The sequence below is a fragment of the Oncorhynchus gorbuscha genome, linkage group LG23, assembly GCF_021184085.1.
Source record: "Oncorhynchus gorbuscha isolate QuinsamMale2020 ecotype Even-year linkage group LG23, OgorEven_v1.0, whole genome shotgun sequence".
NCBI lineage: Eukaryota > Metazoa > Chordata > Actinopteri > Salmoniformes > Salmonidae > Oncorhynchus > Oncorhynchus gorbuscha.
In genome coordinates, this window is record NC_060195.1 from 14,154,488 (window position 1) to 14,162,400 (window position 7,913).

Sequence of the window (7,913 nt, forward strand, 5' to 3'; positions counted from 1 at the left end):
AACAGACTGTGGAGTTTGCATGACAAGGTACAAATCTGTCGTTCTGCCCCTGAACAGGCGGTTAACCCACTGTTCCCAGGCCGTCATTGAAAATAAGAATGTGTTCTTAACTGACTTGCCTGGTTAAATAAAGTTAAAATTAAAATAAATAAATAAATGTGGTGAAATCAAGGATGTGAAAATGAGTTGAAAAAAGTGTTGAAAAGGTGGAACAGAATTCAATGTCTACCACAGACATGTCACTGATCTGGAGCAATGCACAACCAGATGGAACCTGAGACTACGGCGTGCCAGAGGTGGAGAATGAAGATGTGTGACGAGAGGCTATCCGCATCTGCCAAGAAGTTATGTCTGCATGGAATAACAAACGTTGGTGATACTATCGATGTTGTGCATCGCCTCGGTAAGAAGCAACAGCAAAACGATTCAAGACCAAGGGGTATCATCATCCTCTTCACTGCCAGATTCTACAGGGATGCTGTCTGGAAAGCTGCTAGGAAGAACGCCTTCCTTCAGACCCATGGTATGCGTTTTGCCGAGCATCTCAGCCCGGAGGACATAGAAAGAAGGAACAAGTTGTGGCCAACGATCAAGAAAGCACGAAATGAGGGTAAGGTGAAGGCTTTGTCGGAGGACGAGGCTTCATCAACGGTTCGGAAATCAATATTCCTCCCTAGAATCTCCCCAGAAGGAACAGATTGATGGTTTCAGGCATGGTATTCTCATTTTCCTTGTACTGATTTAACTTTTCCAAACAAGCCCCAGGTGACATTTTTTTTCTGAATACTCAGGTACCTCAATAATTTATTAGCTTGTTCTTGTATGACCAGACCAGAAGGCCTATTTTGTTTACAAACTCACGAAGAAGACTGAAAGTTTTTTATGCATACCGTAAGGGGCATACATGTCTGCTCTGACTTCACATGGTTCTTGTTCTATTTAGTTATTAATACTTATTTCCAAGTGAAAAAGGTCATAGGAATATGTATATGTAAAACGTCAGTACAGAGACAAAGTGGAATCTCAATTCAATGGCTCAGACACAAGAGGCATGTGGCAGGGTCTACAGTCAATCACGGACTACAAGATGAAATCCAGCCCAGTCACGGACCAGGATGTCTTGCTCCCAGGCAGACTAAATAACTTTTTTGCCCGCTTTGAGGACAATACAGTGCCACTGACACGGCCTGCAACGGAAACATGCAGTCTCTCCTTCACTGCAGCCGAGGTGAGTAAGACATTTAAACGTGTTAACCCTCGCAAGGCTGCAGGCCCAGACGGCATCCCCAGCCGCGCCCTCCGAGCATGCGCAGACCAGCTGGCCGGTGTGTTTACGGACATATTCAATCAATCCCTATACCAGTCTGCTGTTCCCACATGCTTCAAGAGGGCCACCATTGTTCCTGTTCCCAAGAAAGCTAAGGTAACTGAGCTAAACGACTACCGCCCCGTAGCACTCACTTCCGTCATCATGAAGTGCTTTGAGAGACTAGTCAAGGACCATATCACCTCCACCCTACCTGACACCCTAGACCCACTCCAATTTGCTTACCGCCCAAATAGGTCCACAGACGATGCAATCTCAACCACACTGCACACTGCCCTAACCCACCTGGACAAGAGGAATACCTATGTGAGAATGCTGTTCATCGACTACAGCTCGGCATTCAACACCATAGTACCCTCCAAGCTCGTCATCAAGCTCGAGACCCTGGGTCTCGACCCCGCCCTGTGCAACTGGGTACTGGACTTCCTGACGGGCCGCCCCAGGTGGTGAGGGTAGGCAACAACATCTCCTCCCCGCTGATCCTCAACACGGGGCCCCACAAGGGTGCGTTCTGAGCCCTCTCCTGTACTCCCTGTTCACCCACGACTGCGTGGCCACGCACGCCTCCAACTCAATCATCAAGTTTGCGGACGACACAACAGTGGTAGGCTTGATTACCAACAACGACGAGACGGCCTACAGGGAGGAGGTGAGGGCCCTTGGAGTGTGGTGTCAGGAAAATAACCTCACACTCAACGTCAACAAAACTAAGGAGATGATTGTGGACTTCAGGAAACAGCAGAGGGAACACCCCCTATCCACATCGATGGAACAGTAGTGGAGAGGGTAGCTAGTTTTAAGTTCCTCGGCATACACATCACAGACAAACTGAATTGGTCCACTCACACTGACAGCGTCGTGAAGAAGGCGCAGCAGCGCCTATTCAACCTCAGGAGGCTGAAGAAATTCGGCTTGTCACCAAAAGCACTCACAAACTTCTACAGATGCACAATCGAGAGCATCCTGGCGGGCTGTATCACCGCCTGGTACGGCAACTGCTCCGCCCTCAACCGTAAGGCTCTCCAGAGGGTAGTGAGGACTGCACAACGCATCACCGGGGGCAAACTACCTGCCCTCCAGGACACCTACACCACCCGTTGTTACAGGAAGGCCATAAAGATCATCAAGGACATCAACCACCCGAACCACTGCCTGTTCACCCCGCTATCATCCAGAAGGCGAGGTCAGTACAGGTGCATCAAAGCTGGGACCGAGAGACTGAAAAACAGCTTCTATCTCAAGGCCATCAGACTGTTAAATAGCCACCACTAACATTGAGTGGCTGCTGCCAACACACTGTCATTGACACTGACCCAACTCCAGCCATTTAATAATGGGAATTGATGGGAAATGATGTAAATATATCACTAGCCACTTTAAACAATGCTACCTTATATAATGTTACTTACCCTACATTATTCATCTCATATACATATGTATATACTGTACTCTACAACATCGACTGCATCCTTATGTAACACATGTATCACTAGCCACTTTAACTATGCCACTTTGTTTACTTTGTCTACATACTCATCTCATATGTATATACTGTACTCGATACCATCTACTGTATGCTGCTCTGTACCATCACTCATTCATATATCCTTATGTACATGTTCCTTATCCCCTTACACTGTGTATAAGACAGTAGTTTTGGAATTGTTAGTTAGATTACTTGTTGGTTATCACTGCATTGTCGGAACTAGAAGCACAAGCATTTCGCTACACTCGCATTAACATCTGCTAACCATGTGTATGTGACAAATAAAATTTGATTTGATTTGATTTTTGATTTGATACTCTACATCATCGACTGCATCCTTATGTAACACATGTATCACTAGCCACTTTAACTATGCCACTTTGTTTACTTTGTCTACACACTCATCTCATATGTATATACTGTACTCGATACCATCTACTGTATCTTGCCTATGCTGCTCTGTACCATCACTCATTCATATATCCTTATGTACATGTTCCTTATCCCCTTACACTGTGTATAAGACAGTAGTTTTGGAATTGTTAGTTAGATTACTTGTTGGTTATTACTGCATTGTCGGAACTAGAAGCACAAGCATTTCGCTACACTCGCATTAACATCTGCTAACCATGTGTATGTGACAAATAAAAATTGATTTGATTTGATTTAAAACGTTTTATTCTTTGTTGTTTAATGATCCGTTTTCATATACACTTAAAATAGTAGGTATCATTTTATTGTTTAAATTATTGTTTTGTATTTCTCAGAATAGTACCTGATTACACTAAAGAGGGTTTTTAGTCTCTCTTACTACAGCGAACCCTTGGTTTGGTCTTGGAACATAATTTTCAGTTGAATTCAATTTCAAAAGTCGAATAACAAATAGCTCAGAGTTTATGGTTTAAGCTATTTTCACTTTAAGTTTACTTAAATGGTGCAGATCTCGGTTCCTTATTCACTTACGTTCACCGCGTCCACGTTATTGACTCATCCTACGGTTGTATACTTTTATATTATATTTGTTGTTTTGTCTTTGTCTATAGTTTCCCTTAATGCTTGGGGGTTACGAAACGATGTGAAGCGCAAGGCCGTCATTTTTATTTGCTAAACAATTTAGAACAGATCTTTGTTCTCACTCAATTTCTGCTGACGTCAACTTCTGGAGGTCACAGTGGGGCAAAGATATTTGGCTCTCCCATGGATCTGAACGCTCCGCTGGTGTCACTACAATGCAAAATACCTTTGGTGGTAATATTCTACACTCTGTGACCCCTTTGGTCACTTTATTTGTCTTGTGATCAGTTACAATGACATTACACTCATTACTGTAAACTACTACGGGTACAACACCAAACATGAGAATGATGAGTTACAATGACATTACGCTCATTACTGTAAACTACTACGGGTACAACACCAAACATGAGAATGATGAGTTACAATGACATTACGCTCATTACTGTAAACTACTACAGGTACAACACCAAACATGAGAATGATGAGTTACAATGACATTACGCTCATTACTGTAAACTACTACGGGTACAACACCAAACATGAGAATGATGAGTTGCTTGAATCTATAGAGAAACATATACTTCATTGGTTATCTACATTTCCCAATTCGTTATTATTGATAGGAAGGGACTTTAACATGACTATAGATCATTGAACTGATATATGGCCCCCAGGTTGTCCAACCAGTCAGAATTTGGTGATCAAAAAGAAAGGAGGACCAAGGCACTCTTCATATAATTGATTAAAATGCCTTTATTAGTATGGCATGTTCAATAGAAACAAAGTTTTTAAAAACCGACGTGTTTCGGCTGCGTGGCCTTGGTCAGGGAGTACAAACAAAAAGGAATACAATGTCCTCTTTTGAACAGCTTTTCCAATTAGCCCTAATTAGAAGAGGGAAATTGATTGGACCTTTGTGTACCGTAGTAGTGCTTCCCTTCCTCCTCTTTCTACCAGTCAAAATTTGGGTTTAATACTTTTTATGGAGAAGTTTGATCTTATATATATGGAGAGATAGGTTTCCGGCCGACAGATCATTCACTTGGAGTAACAAATCAGGTTCCAGACAGTCCAGAATAGATTTTTACAAATATTTTTACTACTCCCCTCACAGACAATAGGGCCATTTACATTGATATCAAAATATTTACCCCTGATACTAACCTTGGTAGCGCATCCTACTTAAATAGTTCATTATTAAATAATGATATAGTTAAGTTTGAGGTTAAAGATCTGCTCTCACACTTTTGGGAAAGGGCTTGTGAAGAAAAATCTTATGGCAAGAACTGGGAGCTCTTTAAATTTAATATGTCCAAATACCTTAGAAAATCTGGTAGTAATCTTGCTAAGACTACAAGAGCTGAGGAAACTTCCCTTTCTCAGAGGTCCCCAGCCAGCCTCTCAAATCATTAAGGTAACTTCCCTTTCTCAGAGGTCCCCAGCCAGCCTCTCAGATCATTAAGGTAACTTCCCTTTCTCAGAGGTCCCCAGCCAGCCTCTCAGGTCATTAAGGTAACTTCCCTTTCTCAGAGGTCCCCAGCCAGCCTCTCAGATCATTAAGGTAACTTCCCTTTCTCAGAGGTCCCCAGCCAGCCTCTCAGGTCATTAAGGTAACTTCCCTTTCTCAGAGGTCCCCAGCCGGCCTCTCAGATCATTAAGATAACTTCCCTTTCTCAGAGGTCCCCAGCCAGCCTCTCAGATCATTAACAAACTTGCTTGTTGGTAAAATAAATCGCTTGTTTCGTATCCCGTTGCCATTGTGTGCCCTAATGAATACGACCCTGAAAGAAGATAAAAGTAGGCCTCAGCTACTCCAGTCCTGGAAGCAGAAACAGTCACTGGCGATCTTCCAGACAGGCTGGTCACTGGTGGGAGAAGCCTGGGCTGTGAGGAGGATGTTCTGATTGAAGTAACGCTGCTTCTGTCCATCAAACTTCATCTGTCCTGCTTTGACCACCAATAGCGTGGTCTGGCCCTGGGTTGCCTGTTCTGTATGGGAACATAAGGGAAAGTGGTGTTGGCCTCGTTTCACCATCCTGATCATGCAAGATCACATTCTGTTTCTCTTATTGTGTGATTATTTATACTTAATATGGGTCTACACATTTCTACATTAAAACATGTTCATATAACTTCCGGCGCCGACAGAGAAGGCAGCCTCGCTTCCCATTCCTAGGACACTATGCAGTATTTTTTTTTTTAATGTGTAATTTATTACATTGGTACCCCAGGTAATCTTAGGTTTTATTACATACAGTCAGGAGGAACTACTGGATATTTTTATTTCACCTTTATTTAACCAGGTAGGCTAGTTGAGAACAAGTTCTCATTTGGAACTGCGACCTGGCCAAGATAAAGCATAGCAGTGTGAACAGACAACAACACAAGAGTTACACATGGAGTAAACAATAAACAAGTCAATAACATAGTAGAAGAAAAAAAATCTATATACATTGTGTGCAAAAGGCATGAGGAGGTAGGCAATAAATAGGCCATAGGAGTGAATAATTACAATTTAGTAGATTAACACTGGAGTGATAAATGACCAGATGAACATGTGCAGGTAGAGATACTGGTGTGCAAAAGAGCAGAAAAGTAAATAAAATAAAAACAGTATTACATTTACATTTAAGTCATTTAGCAGACGCTCTTATCCAGAGCGACTTACAAATTGGTGCATTCACCTTATGACATCGAGTGGAACAGTCACTTTACAATAGTGCATCTAAATCTTAAAGGGGGGGGGTGAGAGGGATTACTTATCCTATCCTAGGTATTCCTTAAAGAGGTGGGGTTTCAGGTGTCTCCGGAAGGTGGTGATTGACTCTGCTGTCCTGGCGTCGTGAGGGAGTTTGTTCCACCATTGGGGGGCCAGAGCAGCGAACAGTTTTGACTGGGCTGAGCGGGAGCTGTACTTCCTCAGTGGTAGGGAGGCGAGCAGGCCAGAGGTGGATGAACGCAGTGCCCTTGTTTGGGTGTAGGGCCTGATCAGAGCCTGGAGGTACTGAGGTGCCGTTCCCCTCACAGCTCCGTAGGCAAGCACCATGGTCTTGTAGCGGATGCGAGCTTCAACTGGAAGCCAGTGGAGAGAACGGAGGAGCGGGGTGACGTGAGAGAACTTGGGAAGGTTGAACACCAGACGGGCTGCGGCGTTCTGGATGAGTTGAAGGGGTTTAATGGCACAGGCAGGGAGCCCAGCCAACAGCGAGTTGCAGTAATCCAGACGGGAGATGACAAGTGCCTGGATTAGGACCTGCGCCGCTTCCTGTGTGAGGCAGGGTCGTACTCTGCGGATGTTGTAGAGCATGAACCTACAGGAACGGGCCACCGCCTTGATGTTGGTTGAGAACGACAGGGTGTTGTCCAGGATCACGCCAAGGTTCTTCGCGCTCTGGGAGGAGGACACAATGGAGTTGTCAACCGTGATGGCGAGATCATGGAACGCGCAGTCCTTCCCCGGGAGGAAGAGCAGCTCCGTCTTGCCGAGGTTCAGCTTGAGGTGGTGATCCGTCATCCACACTGATATGTCTGCCAGACATGCAGAGATGCGATTCGCCACCTGGTCATCAGAAGGGGGAAAGTATGGGGATGAGGTAGGTAAATTGGGTGGGCTATATACCGATGGACTATGTACAGCTGCAGCGATCGGTTAGCTGCTCAGATAGTTGATAGTTGATGTTAAAGTTGGTGAGGGAGATAAAAGTCTCCAACATCAGAGATTTTTGCAATTCGTTCCAGTCGCAGGCAGCAGAGAACTGAAAGGAAAGGCGGCCAAATGAGGTTTTGGCTTTAGGGGTGATCTGTGAGATACACCTGCTGGAGCGCGTGCTACGGGTGGGTGTTGCCATCGTGACCTGTGAACTGAGATAAGGCTGAGCTATACCTAGCATAGACTTGTAGATGACCTGGAGCCAGTGGGTCTGGCGACGAACATGTAGCGAGGGCCAGGGGGTCTGGTGAGGGCCAGCGGACTAGGTCGCAGTGGTGGGTGGTATAAGGTGCTTTAGTAACAAAACGGATGGCACTGTAATAAACTGCATCCAGTTTGCTGAGTAGAGTACTGGAAGCTATTTTGTAGATGAC